The sequence below is a fragment of the Natator depressus genome, chromosome 2 (assembly GCF_965152275.1).
Source record: "Natator depressus isolate rNatDep1 chromosome 2, rNatDep2.hap1, whole genome shotgun sequence".
In the NCBI taxonomy this organism is placed as follows: domain Eukaryota; kingdom Metazoa; phylum Chordata; order Testudines; family Cheloniidae; genus Natator; species Natator depressus.
The window spans coordinates 19309918-19333306 of record NC_134235.1 but is presented as its reverse complement, the minus strand read 5'-3'; the positions used below and the strand labels follow the sequence as shown (position 1 = coordinate 19333306).

Sequence of the window (23389 nt, the reverse complement as noted above, 5' to 3'; positions counted from 1 at the left end):
AAAACCGAGTTATACCTTTTGCCATTACAGCATCCCATGGCCAGGAGTTCCAGAGGATGATTGTGCGTTGTGTGCAAAGTACTTCCTCTTGTTTCTGTTATATCTGCTGCCTGTTAATTTCATGGAGTGACCCCTGGTTTTTGTATTGTGTGGATGGGTAAATAGTACTTTATTGTCTTTTTCCACAACATTTGTGATTTTCTAGACATCTGTCATATCTGCCCTTAATCATCTCTTTTCTAAGCTGAATAGCTTTTTTAGACTTTTTAGAGTCTCTTCTTATGGAAGCCGTTCCATATCCTTGATCATCTTTGTTGCCCTTCTCTGCCCCTTTTCCAGTTCCACTATATCCTTTTTGAGATAGAGCAACCAGATCTACAAGCAATATTTTAGGTTTGGGCAGGCCATTGGTTTGTATAGTGCCATTATCATATTTTCTGGCTCATTTTCTATCCCTTTGGTAACAGTTCTTAACATTCTGTTAGCTTTTTTTAACTGCTGGTGCCCCTTGAGCTAGGTGGGTCTATTCAGGAGGGGATCAGCTAAATGGGATGAAAAGAGAATGGAAGTGGGTTGAGTGGGACAGAACTGGGGAGAAGAGGGTAAGCCGGTCAGATGTGGAGTGAAGCTGATGTGAAGGTACCAGGAGAGAGGGGGAACAAGGAGAGGGTTGGTGCAAATGGCCAATCAGCATAGGGCAGAGAAAGTCCAGTCAAAACTGTAGAAAGTTCTCTAGCTGACCTTAAAAAAAACTCAGTAGGAGACCCCAGGGGATGGTGATAACTTGAGACTTAATAAATGAATAAGAATTGAGGTGGTGGCTGGGTTAGTGTTGGCGGGCCCTCAACAAGTGGGTTTTCAGGAGGGATTTGAATGAAGGGAGGATGGGGTTGTGATTTTCAGAGTTTCTGAGCCCAGCATCTCTGAAAATCAGGTTCTACAGTCAAACCTGAGAGTTATGAACACCTCTGAAATGTTTGCAGATCTGAACAAAACATTGTGGTGGTTCTTTCAAAAGTTTACAACTGAACGTTGACTTAATACGGCTTTGAAACTTTACAATGCAGAAGAAAAATGCTGCTTTCCCTTTATTTTTTGTTAGTAGTTTACATTTAACCTAGTACAGTACTGTATTTGCTTTATTTTATTTTTTGTCTCTGCTGCTGTCTGATTGCGTACTTCTGGTTCCAAATGAGGTGTGTGTGGCTGACTGGCCAGTTTGTAACTCTGGTGTTTGTAACTGGCATGCTGGGATGAGAAACGCTTTCTAGGCACAGGGTCTCTGGTCTAGCAGTGCACTTCCACGCATACTTCACTGTAAACATGTCTGACTAATGCCATTGATATCAGTGAGACCACACACTCAAAAGTTGGGCATGTGCTTAATTGTGGCATGTGCTCCTTGCTGAGTTGGGGATACAGGGTGGGTTGGATGACAGACAAGAAATATTTGTTGTGGATGACTGAATAAGGTGCAGGAGTCTGTGCTTAAGTGACCAGAAATCAAACCCCGAAAACAACCCCAAGCAAAAACCCCCTCAAAACACACACAACCGCCGCCCCCCCGACACGGTAGGGAGGATTTTAGTAATTTTTTAATCAGTTCATACTGCCACTCGAAACCTGTCATCCATGCGTGCTTTAATAGTTGGCGGCTTTGAGGCTTAATTCTTGGTGGTTGGCTCACTTGAGACCTGGATTTAAATTCAGTGATAATTCCTTGCTCTGTGTACTGTCACACTTGGCTTGAAGTACAAGTAGTAAGTAACCTTACTACGCACTTCACACCCCTCCCCTACCCCCATTGGAATACAAGAGAAGTCCCACATGGTTCTAATTGGCACATGACTCGTCAAAGCCAGCCGAGATGAAGATTTCAGAATGCCTTGTGGAATTGCAGCGTTTTGGCAGTTTGTGCTATCATTGTTCTTTTTTTATTCCTGTGTATTAAGAGCGTGTTATCAGCACTTAATAATAATAATAATAATAGGACCTCTTTCCAATTAAATTATTTTGGGGGGGGGGTTGGTTTAACTTATGGCTGTATGCAGTGCCATGTGATAGATAGATGTGCATATATATACAGAGATAAAGCTTGCGTCCATGTATTTCTTAGTTTTATAAAGTGCAAATTCTGGCAAGTCCAGATGGATGTTAACGCGCTGCTACATACCGGCCTGCAGCTTTCTTTCTCTCTCCATTACCTGCTGAAGTCAATCAATATTGGATCAGGACCTTTCAGAGGGAATACATGATTAATATTAGGAAAGGTTTTGTAACTGAATTTTTTGGCCTGGTTTAAACACAGAAGTTGCTCTGGATTAACCCAAGACTTGTCTACATTTGAAAGTTTTACCAGTTGTACTGGTATAACCCCTTATGTGGTTACTCTCTTTTCTGCTATAAGAATGGCTTTTCCCTCCCAGTTTAGCTTAAGCCCCTTTCTAAGAGACCAAAGCTAAACTGAAAAAGGCAGTCTTACACTGGAATAACAGTCTCTTCGGGGGAGTTATATTGGTATAATTATAGTGGTTTAAATTCACTTCTTAGCTTATTCCACTTTGACTTTCCTGTGTAGACGACCCCTTAAATTGGCTTCTGAACCACTTTAGATGAGCTGGTGCAAGCACATATTTTGGCAGAAGAATGGCTGATTTAGGCTTGTTCTATACTTAACATTTCTACCAGCACAACTGTGGTCATGGTGGCAGAAAATCCACACCTGCATAGCAACACAGCTCTATCGACAAACACTCCAGTATAGACACGGCTAGGTCGACAGGAGAATGTTCCGTCAATCTAGTTCCCATCACTCGGGGAATGTGGTGCTTCTATACTCTCAGAAAAACCCCTTCCATTAGTGTAGACAGCATCAACACTGTGTGTGTGTGTGTGTGTGTGTGTGAGAGAGAGAGAGAGAGAGAGCGCTGTGGCTATGCCGGCTTAGTCCCTGTTATGTTAACATGGCCGTAGAATGAGAGGTCTGCCTTGGCCCTTAGCTGAAGCCTGTCAGATGATACATGCAGGACAGTGATTGAAATGTCCCAGGCATTATTATTATTTTTTTTAAGATAATGGTTAATTCATCCATAAATTAGCAGCCAGTTTGCTTGAGAGAGTTGATGAGACAAATCTCTTGGACTATTCTGCTTGCAAGTGAAAATAGCTTTGTCCCTGAGGGGATTGGTAGAGATTTGGAGGTGGATTTTACTCCTCTCTTGGATTTACGTACGGGCAGTAATCTATGGAGTGAAAATTAAGGCGTAAACTTTTCTAGTGGGTGACTTTCTCGCCTTGAAATCTGGAAGAGAAAATAGTTATTGTTAGTATTTCTTCAAAGCTTCACAAACATGAATCCGGAGGTAAGTATTATTATCTGCAAAAAGAAAAGGTGTACTTGTGGCACCTTAGAGACTAACCAATTTATTTGAGCATAAGCTTTTGTGAGCTACATGCTCAGATAAATTGGTTAGTCTCTAAGGTGCCACAAGTACTCCTTTTCTTTTTGCGAATACAGACTAACACGGCTGCTACTCTGAAACCTGTTGTTATTATCTGCATTCTAACAACATGAAAGCTGAGACCCAGAGTCTGTTTCTACTTTGCACTTCTTTTGGAAATCTCTGATGTAGCTGCACCAGTGGCAGGACCTGTGGGATCACCAGTGTAGATAGTACACCCTGGTTTTGCTGCTATCATGTGGCCGTGCTTGTAGCAGACCAGCACTGGTGGAACTGCAGTAGTGAGGGACTTCCCAAAAACAGACTAGTGTAGACAAAGGCTGGTAGGTTAAGGCCACACAGCATTAGAATTTGGGTGTTCCTGGCTTCCAGAACCTTGCTCAGAACACTAGGATCGAGAGAGTTTGTGAGTATGGATATGCCAATAAAACTTTGAAGTGTAGACTGGGGCTAATGACAGTAACAAGGGTAAGTTGTTTTGTAACAAGAAAGTGAAAGTGAGCTGTGCTTCCTGTTTCAGCTGTGGTGGTTGTAACCTTTCACAAGCACTGCCCCCTTAAATGGCCACAAGCAGCACAAGGTTCAGTTAGTGTCCACAGAGGCACCCACGCCTAACCCTTTTACTGGTGCATCCTGGGAAATGTGGGCGGCTGCCCTGCCCTGCCTCAGCTAGGGATATATAGATCATGTGAAGGATGTGTCTGTGGGGCAGTGTGTGCTGCTGCACTGAGAGGTGGGAGGGAGTTGAGCTGACCAGAGGGATTACACAAACCTGGTAAGGGGGTCCTGTCCACACGGCCAAGAGCAAACCCAGTGTGCCGAACTGGTTTCAGGGAGACAACCAGGAGCTGATTTCAACCTCTGGCAGAGGCTAAACATTGCTTAGTGGGCCAGGGCTGCTGAGTTTTAACCATCATATGTGCAGGCAAAAAAACCCAACCTGCTGAGAGCCAGCCAGGCCACTCGCTGGTTACAAACTGGGTGGAAAGTTCTAGTGTAGACAGGGCCTTCAAGGTCTGGTTGTCCTATTTCTACAGCACCTGGCACACTGCGGTCCTGGTCCATGATTAGCGCTCTGAGGTGCTAAGGTAATAAAAATCACTGCTTAAAATAAATCTGAAGAGCTGAAAGAAATGCAGGCTGGGGTAGGGATCTCATAAGCTAGAATGGAGAATAAAAACAGGTTAACTACCATGCTCATCTCCGCGTATCCTGCCGCTAGCCCTGCACTTGCTGGTTTGCTTTCAGCGGTGTCACAATAAGCTTTTGCTGAATCTTGATGATGCTAAAATAAACAACGTGACCGATTTGCTTCTGAGACACACAGACCCCAGTCAGACTTGCATCAAGGCTTTCTATTTACACCACCCTATTGCCCTGTAGAAACTGGTACAGACTCTTGACCCATTCATTGCTCTTGTCTCAGGGACAAATACTGCTGCCCGTGCAAGGGGCATAGAAGGCACCAGAAGCAGCTGGAACCTGTGTGGTTTTGCTTTTTGTGTTGGGGAGTGTGAATGGTCAGAATGGTTTGTTCCGGGCATCCATATCCTCCTCCATATGCTGCAGAGCACAGTCACTGGGGGCCCACTGCGCCTTGGCCTGGATGGTAATTTGGTGGAGTGGCTATGCCACTGGCTTCGTGGCTGTGAAAGTCCCATCCAGTATTCTCTGTTTGGGGTTCAGGAGTCATGGAGTGACTGCAATGCTGCTTTGTGACCCGTAGGGCAGGATTTCATGCCTGGCAGCTGATTTCCTTGGGCTGCGCACTGATTTAAGTGGTTAAAGGTATTGCCAGGAGGTGGAAGCTCTTCTTGAGAATGTCTATGAGAACCCCTTCCTCCGGATCATTCACAGAGGTTTCCAAACAGCTGGCTGGCACTGGCTCTTCGGATGAAATCCTGGGCACAGTGAAGTCAATGGCAAAACTCTCAGCAGGGTCAGGATTGCATCCTTTGTTTCCAATAAAGAGAAACAGAAGGGAAGGGGGCAAAGAGGTGAGTAGCAAAAGTGTAAGATGTGTCTCAAGCTGAAGAGAGCTACAAACCTAAGGTTACTTTCCTGTGCTGGCTAAGGTTGCAGTTGTCCCTGGGATGCTGTGGCACTGTGAGTGGGTGAGGAGGTGTCCATAAGGCAGGGGTAGTCAATATTTTTTTTTTGTCAAGGTATAGTCAAGGACCAGACTCTGGAGGAAATAATTAAAAAGAAGAGTAATGATGATCATAAGTAAATAAAAATATTTGGGGGTCTGTTCAAAAGCATCAGGCTCCCCCGGCCATAAAGCAATCACTGTATTCAGGTGTTTTCTGCATAAAGAACATGTCAGAGAACATCCCCACCATAGAGACTGGGTGAGCCCGTAGATCTGAAATTGCTTTTAGTAACTGAAGTGAATGGGCGGAGGTTATTTTCCTGAGTGCATTACTGATTAAGTGGGATATGCTTTAAAACCTTTGTTTTCCTCAACTTAAAAGGCCACTGCGTATCTTTTCAGCTTGATCCTGGTCTGTTTCCCTGAATCAACTTTTCAGCCACGATGCACAGCCTTGCAGAAGCAAAGTGCATGCATTGCTATCCACTGTTTTTATGTAGGATCCACAAGGATCTCTGTGCATCAGAAATGCAAGTCCTTGATCCTGTCCCAGTGTCTGGGCTTGGCAGCCGTATTTGCACTAGAAGATTTTGGGATTGCATTGCCTAGCGTGCTTGTGAAATAGGCCTTGCTTTGGTACAGTGGAGAGGGGAGACTGTCAGGTTGCAACTCTTTATCAGCCAGCCATCCCCAGCACAAGTTCAAGCTGCAGGGGGCACTGGTGTTCGATCTTGCACGGGTGATCTGAGGTACTTGATGGTTTTTAAGCTTAACCTTTGCCTGCATATACCAATTATTTATCAAGTGTCCATCATTGCTCTGGGCATTTTGCTAACCAGTCAGATGTTTTGCTAACCCAGACCTGTGTAGGCATAATGGGTCTTGCCTTAGCACAGCGGGCTGGACTAGATGACTTCTTCAAGTAGGATCCAGTCCTACATTTCTGTGATTCTATAGCTCCCTGCCCCAAAGAGTGTACAGGCTAGTTCAGACACACACAGAGTGCATAGTAGGTCTGTCAGAATTGGAAGTGGTGCAAGAAACTAGCAATCAGGAAGCCTGCTCAGTATCACTTCAGGATGGTGCTCTCTAATTACCTAGCATGATATATATGTGTGTGTGTGTGTGTGTGTGTGTATGGGAGTCAGAATTTTCTTTTGAGGGTCGTACAACATTTTGATCACATAAAATAAATCATTTTTCCCCCTCCCTCTGTTGTGTACACCCTTCCAAGGCATAGCAGCACTCCTGTCTTGGATAGCATACAAAGACAGATAATGTTTACTATAGAATACTTCCCTTTAGCTCCATCAGTGCTACAGTTTTATCCCTTATTAGGAAACTCTTTTTAAACTGTTTCTGCTAACACAGCTATGCCAGCTGGTGCCGATGGGGCATAGCCTTATTAAAATTTACTTTAAAAACTGTCCAAGACTAGGTTAGTGCTTAGAATTTTATACTGTTTAGCACTTACGTAACACTCCTTTTTGTTGTTGTTTTTTTTTTTTTTTGTTTGAATCTCTTCAAGGTTAAAAGAGTACTAGTTGTAAATCATATTTTTAAATAACAGATTTCCCTTATTTGGGTTACTAATTTCACCTTTCCATATTAAAACAAAAATAAATTTAGAAATCTAACTTGCTCTGCTAATGCAGATTGTCGTCTCTTACGTTGCAGCGTTGGCAATAAAAATATACTAGTCAATTTTGCTCTTTGGTTCTCTTGTACTAACACAACATTGGCCAATAATAGATGTGTGTTCTCTGTGTGGTGCATGAGGTGGGGAATGGGGGAAGAGCCCTTTCTGGAGTAAAAAAATCAAAGAAATGTTTTTCTGTTGCACTGATATTCTGTCAAACTGCTTCGGTTTTTGCAAAATGTAAATCTGAGGCCTAAATCTACCTGGCTGACCCTTTCAGACTTGCTTCTCTCTGCCCTTTCCTGGCCTCAATTCAGAGAACAGCAGCTGACACATTAGAACCTATAAATAGAGTGCATGATAACTGTGCAGAGTACTACACTGTGGGTTTGTCCCGTTATAGCCACCAAGCCAGCCAGTGGTATAGCTGCATGGGTGCAAACCCTTAGTGTTTGTAAAGCCACTTTCATCTGCAGTCTGCACTGGTGCAGTTTATTTTGATTTCAGGCGGGCAGGGGTAAGATGCACTGATACAAATTGCAGCTTTGTCTGTCTACCCTATGGGCTTACACACTGGTATGTAGCCCCCGACGACTCAAATCCTCACAGTAGACATGGCCTGAGAAACCATGGACCAAACTGTCTGTTGGTGTAGCTGCTGAAACCAATGCATTTGGGACTCTAACTGTAAATATTCAACAGATGAAACTCCCTTTCTCTTCTGTCCTCTCACTGAATTCCTTAACTAATTGGTAGTGACTATCTTAACTTTGGTCCATGCAGTCATTAATCACTTGGACTCCCCTAGCCACGCAGAATTCTGTGGCACTCTTAACTTTCCATTATCTTGTTTCTTGTGTGACTCACTTATATGTTGCCCTTGAAAGTGAGGTTTAGGTTGAAGGTTGTTGATATTCTAAGGCTGATATCATCTTCAGAGTTGTTTTGTTTACCATCTACCGCACTTCCTCCTGTACTTTTACACGAGCTTCACTGGTTCTTGCCATATGCAAGTATTTGATGGCCTTCATCAGCAAGGGGGGAAATGGTCTTGTGGTTAAGGCACTGGAAAAACTTCCTGACTTTGTTGTATACTTCCTGTTTGATCTTGGGCACGTCATTTAGGGCATGTGTACGCTGCAGCTGGGAATGAGGCTCCCCGCCCCAGTAGACAGACTCCGCTAGCTCTCCTTGAGCTAGTGTGCTAAAAATAGCAGCGTGGGCATTATGGCTCTGGTGGAAACTCAGGTTAGCCAACCAAGATTGGACCCAGGGGGTCGGGTGGACTTGAGAGCCTGAGATGCCCCCTGATTCTCAGTGTCCAGACTCCTATTTCTAACATGCTAGTTCGAGCCAAGGTAGCGCGCGGCTCTCTCTAAACTGTAGACACACCCAGGCTCAGTGCAGTGAGGTGATGAGCATGACTGCTCCAGTTTCAAATTAAGTGTGTGAACAGTCCCAGTGGCTTCAATCCAAATGTTCATTTACTTAAACATGCTCTTAAGTGCTTTGCTGGAGCAGGGTCAGAGTGCTCAGGATTGGGTAGGATGGAATCCTTCATCTCTCTCTACCTCAGATGATGGTTCCTACATCCCACCCTTTGTCTGTTTTGTCTAGTTTGGGTTATAAACTTTGGGACTATCACTGTGTGTGCATGTACAGCACCTAGCACAATGAAGCTCTGATCTCATTTGGGGCCCCTGGGTGCTACTGTAATACAGATAATTGTGGAGGAAGAAGAGAAATAATCCAGGCTGGTCCAAGTTGGTGGGTGGGTGGGTGGGTGTGTGTGTGTGTGTTTTTCTTTTGCTGGGAGTTAAGGGATGAAAATGAGCAAAAGAAAATTAATCTTGACAGTGAGAACTTTTAGGTTAGTCTCCCAAAAGAAATGGTGCAAGCCGTTTCTTGAGAAATCTAAAATTGGACTTGAACGACTGGAAAACTACTGCAAGGCAAAATGTAAGTCTCTTCACCTCTAATTTCTATGGTGACAGAGATTAGTATTTTTCCCAGGTCCACACATTTTGCAGGAACTTAGATGGATAGCGAAAACTCTCAGCTAAAGGCTTTTAGACAGTAATTATCTTTTTTTGGTAGAAGTTTAATTCTACAGGCCTTTTCAGCATTGTATAGCTGTCACGGTCAATGAAGTTTGCTGTGTGTGTATGAAAAGGAATTTTATAGGATTCAAGACCATTCTGAAGCTCATTGAAGTGAATGACTCTCACTCACTTCCTTGGGCTTTGGATCAGGCTCTCTATTGGGAGGAAAAAAGTGTGTGCGTGTGGTTTGTTTTTTTGTTTTTTTGTTTTGTTTTTTTTAAAAACTCGAGTTAGCTAACTCAAGGTAAAATCCTAGCGATGCCAAGGCAGTTTGTAGTCTTCACGTGAGTTAGCTTGTCCAGTTAGATTATGGTGGAGCCGTTTAACTCGACCTGAAGCTCATGTGAAGACTACAAACTGCCTTGTCTGCACTGTACAGTGTTGTTGTAGCCATGTTTGTCCCAGGACATTAGACAGATATCAGAGATATTACCTCACCCATCTTGTCTTCACTAACCTTTTATCTTCTGTAAATTAACTCAAGTTAAGAATACACCTTTTTTTTCCCTCTCATTGAGGACGTAGCATAAGCAGTGTTGTTTTGTGGTTTAATACAATCGAGAGCTTCTCTATTTGGGACAGTGCTTATACCTCATCAGAGTCAATGGGATTTAAGCATGTGCGTAATTTTAAGCATGCACTTTCCTGAATCCAAGCCTTAAAGAGAAGACCTGGGAAGGATTATGTCATGGGTTTGCTTTTTGTACTTTTATTGACTCTATTAACAAAACAAATGATTATCACTTTTTATTTGGCCCTGTGCTATGGAGGCCGTTTGTCTGAGCTTTCATTGCTCATTTGCTTGGACGTGGAAAAAGGGAGCCACCTTCCCATGCTGTTGAAGGAAGAAAAATAATCCTTGTGTTGTCAGCTGATCTTTGCTGCCTTTAATAAAGAGGAATAAAAAAGCACCCCGGTACAAAGAGTTGTCTGGGGTTTTCTTTCACACCTAGCTCTGCAGTAGCTCTCCGTTTTCAGCATCTGGATATTCACCAGTGTAGCAGTTTTGGTGTCTAAAATCTTTTATCCACCATAAGGCTATGTCTACGCTAGAGACCTTATAGCAGCACTGCTGTACGAATGCAGCTGCGCTGTTGTAAGATCTCCCGTGTAGCCGCTGTATGCTGAGGGGAGAGAACTCTCCCGCCGGCATAACTAAATCACTTCCAGCGAGTGGTGGTCTAAACCGGCGTTTCTGTCGGTGCAACTTATGTTGGGCAAGGGTGTGTTATTTTCACTAAGTTTTACTGACAAAAGTGCTAGTGTAGACATAGCTTTACTCTCTGTCAAATTGCTGAGGTTTGACAGGAATAGAAGCCTAGAGTTTAAGACCCGTGCCTGCACTGAATAGTACCTTTATTCAGTGACTAGTCCCAGGGACATCAATGGAACCACTTGTGCAGTAAGGTGTTACGTCATAGAAGCAAAGGTATGGGATTCTGGCCTGAAATACGCTTTTGTTAGCCAAGGATTGAGAGGAGAAAGAGGGGCATAACCCAGATACAGTTGACGTGGGTAAGCTATGTTTCAGTGAATTTATTTTCCTAACTGTTCCTCTTCTCTGCAGTTCCTTTGCCAAAACTTTCCTGCCATGTACTGGTGTGTAAACTGTGTGTAGACTTTTCCTTCTGAAGTGTGAAGGCATGTAAGCCCAGTTAACTATCTACTTTCAAGCATCTATATCCTCTCCGTTCTTTGTCGCTCCGATGCCTTTCCCAGGGCAGGCAAACTTTCCCTTTTCTTTTTAAATGGAAGGAGGAAAAACAAAAAACAGGGCTTTTTAAAGGATCTGACAAGTAGATGGGAAGTTGTTTCAGCCCATGGCACTTTGATTACTTTATCATTCATATCACCTGCGTCTGGTAAAGCATCTTGAACTGTTAGCTCTTCAGAGAAAATTGCGGTGATCTTGTTAAGCTTTGTGAATCCAATAATTCTTTCTTGGCATACAAGTGTTTAGATTATACAGTATTTATAAAAGGCTCTTAGTAACATGCAAAGGTCAGTTGAAAGATACAAACTGGTGTGGGTATAAGTTTTATTTAGAATGTGTAGTAAATCCAGTGTGGACGGAATGATTGCTTTTCCCTCTCCCGTCTGTGTATCCCATGTAACAGTCTGTTTCTTTCTTTCTCGCAAGGTCCCAGGCCCGATCTCTTGACCAGTTCGGAATAAGCAATGGACCAGCGCAGCAACTTGTTCCCTCCAAAACATTCAAGGATTTCCAGGACCACAGGATTTACAGAACCACTGAAATCTCTGGAGAATGTCAACTGTGGATGAACCTGATGGGGAAAAATAAATGTAGCCATTCTGCCGGCCCCTGCCGGCCCTGGTTTTTCTTTTGTTACTGAAGGTGAATTGGGAAGGAAACTCCTCTGTTCTCTGAGGATATTTCATCGATGGTTTGCCATCTTTACTGGAATTGCTTCAGTTACTAGTTTTCACAAAGAGAAGAAACAATGCGTGTTCCATCAGTGGAGATGTTTATTTTTCACAGCAGTTCAAGTGCAGCATCTCTGTGTTTAGCAGGTATGTGTGTGGTTTCCTAATCCATACGCCAGTTAGCTTTCCTGATGTTTGAGGAGTAAATCATTTGCCTTTTCTCCCACCCCTTAAAGATGAAAGACCGTTTCTAGTTGCTTGGCACCATATTTGAAGATGGGATTACCTTTTTAAAGGAGGTAGCAAATAGCCTGAAACAGTTGTGTGAGCTTGTCTTTTTTGCTTCTGATAACACGTGTATTGACATTAATAATCTTGCACTCTTGGAAGGTGTCTTGTATCCTGAAGGGTTCCAAAATGTTTTGCAAGGAATTTCCATTATCCACCACTGAAGTGCAGACACCTCGGTGGTGGAACGTGGCAGCACACTGCAGCACTAAGAGCAGGTTACTGCCAAGTGTCTTTTTTCTCGTAATTGTCAGCCCATTCCTAAATTGCCAAAGGCCACCTCGCTTGGCTTAATGGGAACAGTCTGTAAATGCTTGCAAGCTCATCTGACAGCTGGTGCTTATGGCAGAGCCTTTAGGAATCCATGGAATTTTAGCATCCCCAATGTTGTTGTTAACATCCCCATCCCCCCAGACACACACCCCTCAAATTCTGCAGAAAACATTTCCCACTGTTCTCCTTGCAAGAATATCCTTTTCACTGTAACTGATGTGAGGCTGGTTAATGTGCATACAGAGAAACTGAAGCAGTAGCTCTGAGGAGTGCAACCTGCTCCCATTCATCTGCATGGAATGATAACCTTAAAGCTTGATGCCATTTTTGTTAGGAAAGTTGCAACAAATCCAGTGTCTTACCTTGCTCCCCACCCAGGCTCTAATTGCTGAGTTCCAGAAACCGTCTGTAGTCACAGTCGTAAGTCGGGAAATGGGTGAATCTCGAAAGGTTTAAAGGGACGTAATGGAAATGTTAAATCCAGTGTGTATATATACATTGTAGACAATGTGTATATATAAATGGATGTGTGTGTGTGTATATACACAAAATATTTTATAGAAGGTGTGTGATGTACTGTGAAGTGTGTTTGTGCATGCGTGCACTTGTATATAGAGTTCAGAAGTTTAATTAAACACTGAGAAGTTTGGATGCTTATCCTGATCCTTGAGTCTGAGAAAGGGCTGATGCAACTCCCATCCACCACTAATTAATTCCTCCTTGTGAATCCAAGTCATCCTATTATTCAGTACATTATAACATGGAATAGACGCACACACTGTCTGAATCTGTGTATTGAATTTGTTCATTTCATTTCAAAGGAGATGATTTGAGTATTTAATCCAATCTGTCTTCTCTTCATTTAAACACATTTTAACAGAAGAATAGTATCTTATCTATAAAACTAGAACACTACTTATCTATAAAAAGGGGCTAATTTTAAATTTTTAAATGACAGTTATTCCCATTAAAATACAGAAGTAGATGAATCAATAGTTCTACTGATAAAATTACTGATTTTCCATTTTTATAGATAACTGCATTGAACTTTGATACTTTTATTTTAAATGTCAGTTTTTTGAAAGACTGGATTATGCTGTTGATCCCTGCAAGTGCTGTTTTTCTATGAACATCAGTGTTTTGATAATTGCCACTAGAATTTATTTTTTAAATCTATCTATTCAGCATATTTTAATGAATAGGAATATTTTGGTAAGGATCTGAAAACACACACACACACACACACACACACACACACACACACACACACAAGCATTTGATTAATCTGGCCTCGGACTCCTTTGATTTAATAACAAGAGGCATTAAAAGTGACACTGAAAAGGTGTAGTTAGAAATTTATTCTGCATTCCCACAGGCATTTTGTGAAGCATTAAAGAAGTCTAAGGTTTCATCTTCTTGCTTGGTAAGCACAATTACATCAGATTAAAAGCAGGGAGTGGCGGGGAACTGTGTGTGTGTTCGTGTATGAACCTATCAATCAACTAATCCCTGAATTTAAATGTATTCTGTAGCTCAAACCAGAAAAGGGCGAACAAGGATCTGGAATAGAGGAGATTTTATTAATTAAAAGGAAATAAAACCAAGTGCTTGGTACCAGCTGAGTGCTTTGTGTAATAAATGCAGCAATAGATAGCAGTTGAGGTTTTCTCTGCTTATATCAAAAATGGCCACGTTGTAGGTCATTTTTGTAGATTTAGTGAAGGTCAGGAGCCCATATCAAGGAGAAAGATTGTGCATAAGGTTGATGTTATAGTCGCAGGTTCCTCTGAAAAGGAACATCTGTCACGTAGCAGAGAAGACAGGTTAGCTGCGCAACAGACTTATTGAGATCCAAAAGGAGATAATGCCAAGGACTGGCAGAGTGCGTAGGATGCATTGGTAGTCATCAGAAGATTTGATGTCACCAGGAAAAGGTCACTCCTGGAGCAGAAACTGTACACAGTGCTTTCTTACCCTTAGCGCTCCTCTAAGGGGCAGTGAAATGGCAGCTGAAAGGATGATTGGCTGGTTCGACCTCTGTACACCTGCCCACTTAGCATTTGGCTCAAGCCTGATGAAGTGGGTTACTGTTTGTTCCCACCTGGTACCATGCTGTCTAACTCAGATAACTAACATAGATGCGATGCCACCTCTGTGTATTTTAGGGCAGCATTGCTGATTAAAAGAAGACTGGGACTCAGGAGATCTAGGTTCTGTTGCTGAATCTGCCACTGACTCATTGTGTGACACTGGTCAAGTCACTTAATCTCCCTCAACCTTACATGTCTCCATTTGCAGAATGAGGGTGATGTTTTATGATTAATATATATAAGCCCCTTTCCCCCCCCTTCAGCCTTTTTATTCTTCTGCAGCACCAGAGATGGGTGAAACCAATTAGAAACTGCCCAGATTCTCCTACTTTCACCATGCAGAACTCTGACTTTTACTTAGGTTTGACTTGAAACTATAATTTGGCTTAAAGTTTGTAAACTTGTTCAGTGGAGCTGGGGGCATGTTCTTGGCCCCGATCTACTTTATGCCACTTAGGCCGTGGTGCAAAGGGAGGAGAGACTGTCTGCCTTCCCCACCCTTTGGTAAGGATTCTTCATCATGAGGGAGCCTTCAGCGGGTATAGCGCTGGCATAGCCAGAGCCTGCACTACCCTCCTGAACCTGCTGATTCGGGGGGGGTGGGGGGCGGGGTTCAGGAATAGGGAGGAGAAGTGGCCAGAATGTGCTGAGCGCCTGTTATGCTCCATAAGCTGGTGAACTGAATCCTTTGGGAACCACGTTAGAGCAGCTGTCACTTTTATGTCAAAGCCAGAGGCTGAGCTAAAGGATGGCTCCTCAGTGACTCCCCTCCTTTTCATGCTCTTCTCTGGTTCCTGCTGCCAAGTGCTGAATTAGTACCCAAATCCAAGTGGGTTCTGTTGTGAATATTTTGCTCTGGCCTGGGTGCCAGCGCCTCATGAGCTTCTGCCCCGTTTCAAAGGCTGAGAGTGCAAATTCGTCAGAAGTATTGGTGTTCGGTGGTTCTCTCGCATGAAAAGAGAACACAACCTTCCCTCGGGTAACAGTGTTTCACAAACAGAATTCATAAAAGCCTGAGAAGTTGCTATGAGTGAAAGTGGACACTGGTGGCGTGAGCTTTTTTCCCCACCTAAATGGTTTAAACACTTCATTACTAATATCTGAAATCTTTCCTTTTTTGCTGTGAGGTATTTGATAGAGAGATTCCAAAACAATTCTGTACGCATCATTGTACAGCATCAGAGGTAAGAAAAAGTCCTTTAATAATATACAGCAGTGGAATTGGACAGGCTATTTTCACAGCTTTCTCTCAATTTGTAAGGAGGAGCTGTTCTGATGGAGGAATAAGATTGCCTACAGTGCAACCAAGGAAGGACCTAATTAGAGCCCTGGTTACTCACCTCTGGAAAGCTTAGGTGACAAGTGGAAATATAACTTCATTGGGCTCATCCTCACCCCTACTGTATAACATCATAAAACACACCCCTGTGATTGAATGCGTTGGGAAATGTATTGAGCGTCTTCCCTTGTTTAGAGAGTCAAACTCGGTTTAATTATAGGTTGCATACATATGTGTCTGTCTGTCTTTGATGTACTGTGGGGGTGTTGGTGACGGCTCCACAGTTAAAGTGTTGAGTTTTGCACTTAATGGGCCTGATTCTCAGTTACTCTGTTTCTGCAGTTGGGGCCACTTTTGTACTGCTCTCGTTCCGAGGCTGAGCAGGGATTGCCTGTCCGCTGGTGTAGGTTAGAGCACACTCAGTCCTCAGGAAGAGGAGATGGATGAGGCTTTTATTAAACTAACAAAATCATCCAAAGCACAGGACCTGGTGGTGATGGGGGACCTCAGCTACCCAGACATCTGTTGGGAAATAACACAGTGGGGCACAGATTATCCAACAAGTTCTTGGAATGTATTGGAGACAATTTTTTATTTCAGAAGGTGGAGAAAGCCACTAAGATGGGGGCTGTTCTAGATTTGATTTTGACAAATTGGGAAGAACTGGTTGAGAATTGGAAAGTGGAAGGCAGCTTAGGTGAAAGTGATCATGAAATGGTAAGAGTTCATGATTATAAGGAAAGGTAGGAGGGAAAACACCCAGCACATTGAAGATAATGGATTTCAAGAAGGCAGACTTTAGCAAACTCAGGGAGTTGCATGGGAAGCAAGTCTAAGGGGAAAACAGTTCAAGAGAGTTGGCAGTTTTTCAAAGAGATATTATTAAGGGCAAAAGAGCAAACTGTCCCTCTGCGTAGGAAAGATGGGAAGTATAACAAGAGACCACTCTAGCTTAAGCAGGAGATCTTCAATTATGTGAAACTTAAAGAAGAGTCCCACAAAAAAGTGGAAACCTACATCCAATTACAAAGGATGGCAGAAGTAGTAAATGGCGTTTTTGTCTTTTTTTCACCAAAAAGGTTAGTAGTGATTGGACATCTAACAGTAAATGCCAGTGAAAATAAGGCAGGATCAGAGGCTAATATAGGGAAAGAACAAGTTAAAAATTACTTACACAAGTTACCAGGGCCTGATGAAATACATCCTAGAATACTCAAGGAGCTGACTCAGGAAACGTCTGAGCCATTAGTGATTATCTTAGAAAACTCATGGAAGATGGGTGAGATCCCAGAGGACTGGGAAAGGACAAATATAGTGCTCATCTATAAAAAGAGAAATAAGGACAATCTGAAGAATTACAGAATAGTCAGTAGAACTTCAGTACCTGGAAAGATAATAGGGCAAATAGTTAAGCAATCAGTTTGCAAACACCTAGAAGATAACGTGATAAATGACAGTCAGCACGGATTTGTCAAGAACAAATTGTGTCAAACAAACCAAATAGCTTTCTTTGACAGGGTAACAAGCCTTGTGGATGGGGGGAAGTGGTATATCTTGACATTAGTAAGGCTTTTGATATTGTCTCGCATGACCTTCTCATAAACAAACTAGGGAAATACAACCTAGGTGGAGCTACTTTAAGGTGGATGCATAACTGGTTGGAAAACCATTCCCAGAGAGTAGTCATCGGTCGTTCACAGTCAAGCTGGAAGGGTATGTTGAGTGGGGTCCCACAGGGATCACTATTGGGTCTGGTTCTGTTCAACGTCTTCAGTGCTTTAGATAATGGCATAGAGCAGGAATGGCCAAAGTTATTGACCCTCCGAGACGCATACGACAATCTTCAAAAGTTTGAGAGCTGGGGTGTGCCTGCCAGGGTTTGTGGCTTTAGCACTGCTCCCACTGAAGCCCAAGCAGGCACCTCTCATGGGGTGAAGCCCCAAGATCCTCCTCCCTGCTGGGCAGAAGCCCCTAGCTTCTCCTCCCTTCTCCCCCCTCACTGCAGGGCAGAAGACCTGAGCTCCCCCTAACAGTCTGGTAGGTGAAGAATGGCGGGTGGGAGTGGGGGGAATGCGGGGGTTCTAAGAGCTGCACTTTAACTGTAAAAGAGCTGTGGCCCGCTGGCATAGAGGGTACACTGATAAAGTTTGAGGACAATACCAAGGTGGGAGGGGTTGCAAGTGCTTTGGAGGATAGGATTAAAATTCTAGATGATCTGGACAAACTGGAGAAATGGTCTGAAGTAAATGGGATGAAGCTCAATGAGGACAAATGCGAAGTACTCCACTTAGGAAAGAACAGACAGTTGCAGACATGCAAAATGGGAAATGACTGCCTAGGAAGGAATACCGCAGAAAGGGATCTGAGGGTCTTAGTGGATCACAAACTAAATATGAGTCAACAGTGTAACATTGCTGCAAAAAATGTGAACATCATTTTGGGATTGTCAAGGTTCCTCCCCCACTCTGAACTCTAGGGTACAGATGTGGGGACCTGCATGAAAAACCTCCTAAGCTTATCTTTACCAGCTTAGGTCAAAACTTCCCCAAGGTACAAAATATTCCACCCTTTTGTCCTTGGATTGGCTGCTACCACCACCAAACAAATACTGGTTACTGGGGAAGAGCTGTTTGGACACGTCTTTCCCCCCAAAATACTTCCCAAAACCTTGCACCCCACTTCCTGCACAAGGTTTGGTAAAAAGCCTCACCAATTTGCCTAGGTGACTACAGACCCAGACCCTTGGATCTTAAGAACAATGAACAATCCTCCCAACACTTGCACCCCCCTTTTCCAGGGAAATGTTGGATAAAAAGCCTCACCAATTTGCATAGGTGACCACAGACCCAAACCCTTGGATCTGAGAACAATGAAAAAGCATTCAGTTTTCTTACAAAAAGACTTTTAATAGAAATAGAAGTAAATAGAAATAAAAAAAAATCCCCCCTGTAAAGTCAGGATGGTAGATACCTTACAGGGTAATTAGATTCAAAACATAGAGAACCCCTCTAGGCAAAAACCTTAAGTTACAAAAAGATACAGACAGAAATAGTTATTCTATTCAGCACAATTCTTTTCTCAGCCATTTAAAGAAATCATAATCTAACACGTACCTAGCTAGATTACTTACTAAAAGTTCTAAGGCTTCATTCCTGGTCTATCCCCGGCAAAGACAAAATATAGACAGACACACATACCCTTTGTTTCTCTCTCTCCTCCCAGCTTTTGAAAGTATCTTGTCTCCTCATTGGTCATTTTGGTCAGGTGCCAGCGAGGTTACCTTTAGCTTCTTAACCCTTTATAGGTGAGAGGAGATTTCCTCTGGCCAGGAGGGATTTTAAAGGGGTTTACCCTTCCCTTTATATTTATGACAGGGATGTATTAGCAAAACATGAGAAGTAATTCTTCTGCTCTACTCCAATCTGTTTAGGCCTCAACTGGAGTATTGTGTCCAGTTCTGGATGCCACATTTCATGAAAGATGTGGACAAATTGGAGACAGTCCAGAGAAGAGCAGCAAAAATGATTAAAGGTCTAGAAAACATGACCTATGAGGGAAGATTGAAAAAAGTGGGTTTGTTTAGTCTGGAAAAGAAGACTGAGGGGGGACATAAGTTTTCAGGTACATAAAAGGAGGAGGGAGAAAAATTATTCTTGTTAACCTGTGAGGATAGGACGAGAAGCAATGGTCTTAAATTGCAGCAAGGGAGGATTAGGTTGGACATTTGGAAAAACTTCCTAACTGTCAGGGTGGTGGAGCACTGGAATGAATTGCCTAGGGTGGTTGTGGAATCTCCATCACTGGAGATTTTTAAGAGCAGATTAGACTATGTCAAGGATGGTCTAGGTAATATAGTCTTGCCATGAGTGCAGGAGACTGGACTAGAGGACCTCTCATATGATTCTGTGCCCCCTTCCCCATAGGCTCTGAGAAGTAGAGAATAGCTGCAGCACAGTGTTGTCTGGCCACGCCTCTGGTCTGATCCCAATGCCAGGGGTTGGGAACGGGGTGACCTCGACCTCTTTTACCAGCTGTACACTGGCCTTTGATGCCCTGTGCGCCGAGTCAGTGCTGTCCCTTTAAGGCTCCTTTATGCTCTGAGAGCAGCATAAAGGGGCCTTAGTGCTTCTGAGAATCAAGCGTGCTGTGTGTGTGCGCGCACGTGTGTGTGCGTGTAAAATGAGCTAGTCAACATTAGAGCCTAACCCCCACCAAAAATAAAATTCAAATATTTAATGAAAACTTGTTTTGTCTTAAAACAAACAAACAAAAACCCAAAATTCAGAAAACTTTGATCAGCTGTAATGAGTATGTGCTTTTAATAGAGATTGAGCAGTGCAGTGATACTCAGACCTCAGTGATCAACATTACCCAAAAGAGCTGTGGTGGTGTGAATTCGTTGTTTCCGTTACTATAGTGCTGTGTATTCAATCACATAGTGTTTTAATACCACGTGCTGCAAAGAGCCTCAGGAAACACATTGAAGAGCTGCTTGCAGCTTGTGAGCCTGTCTGAGTATGGCTGTCCTAGCATACGAGTAATTACTATCACCTTGGTCGGTCCTGGGGGTTGAACGGGGGACCACCAAATATGAAAACACGAGTAAGCTTGAGCAAAAAGACGAATTAAGCCTTGTCTATATTTAAAATAGTATATAGCTGTAATAGCAAACTTCCCTAGTGTAGACAGAATTTATACTGGAAAAACGTCCTTTTGCTGGTATAGCTTGTGTCTGTTCCTTGAACAAAATATGCTACACGAAACTTTGTCAGTGCAACTGTGTCTACACTAGGATTTTTGCCAGCATAGCTGTGTCAGTAAAAAACAAAACGCAACAAAAAAAAAACCCAACCAACAACAACAAAGAAAAGAACAACCCATCACCCTACCCTTTACCAACTTAACTGTACTGGCAAAACTTGTTTAGGTGTAGACCAAGCCTATGCCCAGGTGTACGCTAAAAAGTTAGGTTGAATGAGTGGTGGTGATGCTCAGTGGCATGAAAAATCCACATCCCTGAGTGCCAGAGTGCTAAAGTGACCTAACCCTGGTGTAAACAGTGCTAGATCAATGGAAGAATTCTCCTCTCGAGCTAGCTATCGCCTCTAAGGGAGGTAGATTAACTGCAGGGACAGGAGAACCCCTCCCATCATCGTAATGTCTACTCTGAAGCAGGACAGAAGTGCTGCAGCTGTGGTACTGCAGGGTTTACAGTGAATACATAGCCTCTGTCTCCGAGCTGAGAGATGTAGAAGAGCCATATCCTCTGTAGATTTGGCACAGAGGGGGAAGCATTGCAAACACTGAGCAGTGGGTTACATGTGTGCTTTCCCTGCTTTAAATCTTTCTGTATCAGTGCTCCGTACCCCCTATTGATTTGTTACAAGTTATTAATGCAAACAGGTTCAGCTCTTCTTCGAGTGATGGCTCATGTGTATTCCACAATAGGTGTGCATGCTCGCCACGTGCACCGGTGCCGGAAGTTCTTCTCCTAGCAGTACCCGTGGTGGGGGGCGTCCCCCGTGGCGCCTGCCTGGCGTGGTATAAGGGGAGCTGCACACTGCTCCGACCCTCAGGTCCTTCTTGCCGCCAGTGAAGGTGCATCGGAACTGCGCTGCTCCAGCTTTGCTGTAGCTCGTCCCCAGAACTGTTCGTTCGTTCAGCGTTCGTACCTGTAGTTAGTTAGCTATTTAGTTAGTTTAGTGAGTCAGTGAGCCCGGGCCGGGGCATGCCCTGCGCCCCGTGGTTTGTCATGCGGCTCTTGTAGGTGTTCTGTGCCAAGAAGTGACCCGCACGCAGACTGTTTGCTCTGCTTGGGAGAAACCCATATCAGCAAAAGGTGCAAGATTTGCAAGTTGTGTAAGCTTCGGACCAAAAGAGAAAGAGACATTAGGCTCCGGGCCATCCTGATGGAGTCGACACTGACCCTGACCCCGGCACACCGCTCCAAACTGGTACCCGGCACCGCAACATTGGTATGCAGCGACCCTGTGGTGCCATCAGCACCACTCCCCGTCCACGGGCACGCCAAGAGGGCCAGAAAGACTCCCTCTTCGCAGTGGCACCAAGGAAAGTCTGGGACAAAGGCTAGGTCCATGTCGGGCAGTCCTCAATCCCCACCAAGCCCCAGGCCTCCGACTCACATTGAGTGGAGTAGTCTGGCCCCTTTGGAACAGGCCTTTCCGGATGCTGTCCATGCCTGAAGCCCTCCAGGCGGCCTGGATGTCCATGTCGGTGCCCTGGGATCTCCGCAGTCGCCTCCTGCCCGGTACCGGTCTCGGTCGAGGGAATGTTCCCGACTCTGATCACCGCCCAGTGATCGCTCCGGGCAGAGTCCAGGTGGATTGCCCTCGACACCGACCACTGTCTGTCTGGGTTCCGTCCAGCTGGGACTCGTAGCACTGCTTGTCCTCAAGGAGCGAATATCAGCGGGACTACGGCGGACGTCGCCATCGGTCCTCGTCTCAGAGAGGGTACTGCAGTCGATCACGCCACGGTCATCGACGCCATTCCCACTTGGACTCCAGCTCCAAGTCTCCGCCAAGACATCGCAGCCCCGGGTGTCAATCACCAGCGTTTTGCTGTCGCGGGTCCGCCCATCGAGGCTGTTCGCGGAGCAGTTGGTACCGGTGCTCCACGTCCAGATCGTGGTTCCATGGCCATTGTAGATCCCGGCACCGCCGCTCCTCCCTGTCCAGAGACAGCAGCAGATCTTACGCCAGCCCGGTCTCCATTCATAGCCATCCTTTGATGGGCCAGGCCAGCCAACCCGAACAGCTGGCCCCACTGGTGCCACAGCAGGTGTAGTGGTACCGAGCGTTGTGGGCCGGCCCGATGGTACCAGTGGGCACCGTGGCCTCTGGAGCACTGTGGGAGCTTGCTTGGTGGCCGGAGCTTTGGAGGCACCGTCGGCCCCCCTCTCCCGACACCTGAGAAGGAGGCGGTGGGATGTGTGTCCTCGGCACCGTGTCCGGAGTCCGACCAGGTGTTGGACCCTCCGATGCCAGCAGACACCCGGAGCACCGCACCAGCCTCTTCGCCCTGCCTAGAGGAGACAATTGCGGCCCCGCCCCACTCTGTCCCACAGGAGGGCTTCGGGGCCCACCAAGAACTCTTAAAGAGGGTGGCAGCAAGCCTCCAGCAAGAGGAGATGGAGGAGCCCTCAGACTCCCTCTGTAACGTGTTGTCCCCATCGGCACCAGGTAGGGTGGCCTTGCCCCTCCATGAAGGGGTGGCTAAGATTTCAAATGCCCTGTGGCAAACACCGGCCTCGTTGGCCCCCATCTCTAAAAAGGTGGAATGCAAGTACTTTGTACCCGCTAAGGGGCATGAATACTTGTATACCCACCCTGTGGTCAACTCCCTGGTGGTTGAGTGGATCAACCACAGAGAACGGCAGGGTCAGCCAGCCCCGATCTCAAAGAACAAAGACTCTCAGAGACAGGACTCTTTTTTGGAAGGAAAGTTTATTCATCTTCGAGCTTCCAGTTACGAGTGGCAAACAATCAGGCTCTCTTGGGCCGGTACACATTCAATCTGTGGGGCTCCCTGTCCAAGTTTGAGGACTCCCTCCAGGAGAGCGATAGGAAGGAGTTCAAGGCGCTAGTGGAGGAAGGGGCAGCGGCTGCTAGGGCATCCCTGCAGGCAGCCTGGGATGCTGCGGACACAGCCACACGATCAGTGGCCTAGGCGGTGTCCATGAGACGGGCGTCATGAATCCTGCTCTCTGGTCTGTCCAGCGAGGCGCAGTCTTTCATGCAGGATCTGCCGTTTGCCGGGA

The 23389-nt window shown here is 44.8% G+C and overlaps 1 long non-coding RNA gene across 1 annotated transcript in view; it reads left to right on the top strand.

The window, feature by feature from the left end:
- The window catches only part of LOC141982104 (uncharacterized), a 232432-nt gene that overhangs the window by 48368 nt on the left and 160675 nt on the right, over positions 1-23389 (top strand). The window contains exon 2 of the long non-coding RNA XR_012637965.1: positions 11435-11826. This is a non-coding gene — a long non-coding RNA (uncharacterized LOC141982104). The remainder of the gene's footprint in view (positions 1-11434; positions 11827-23389) is intronic.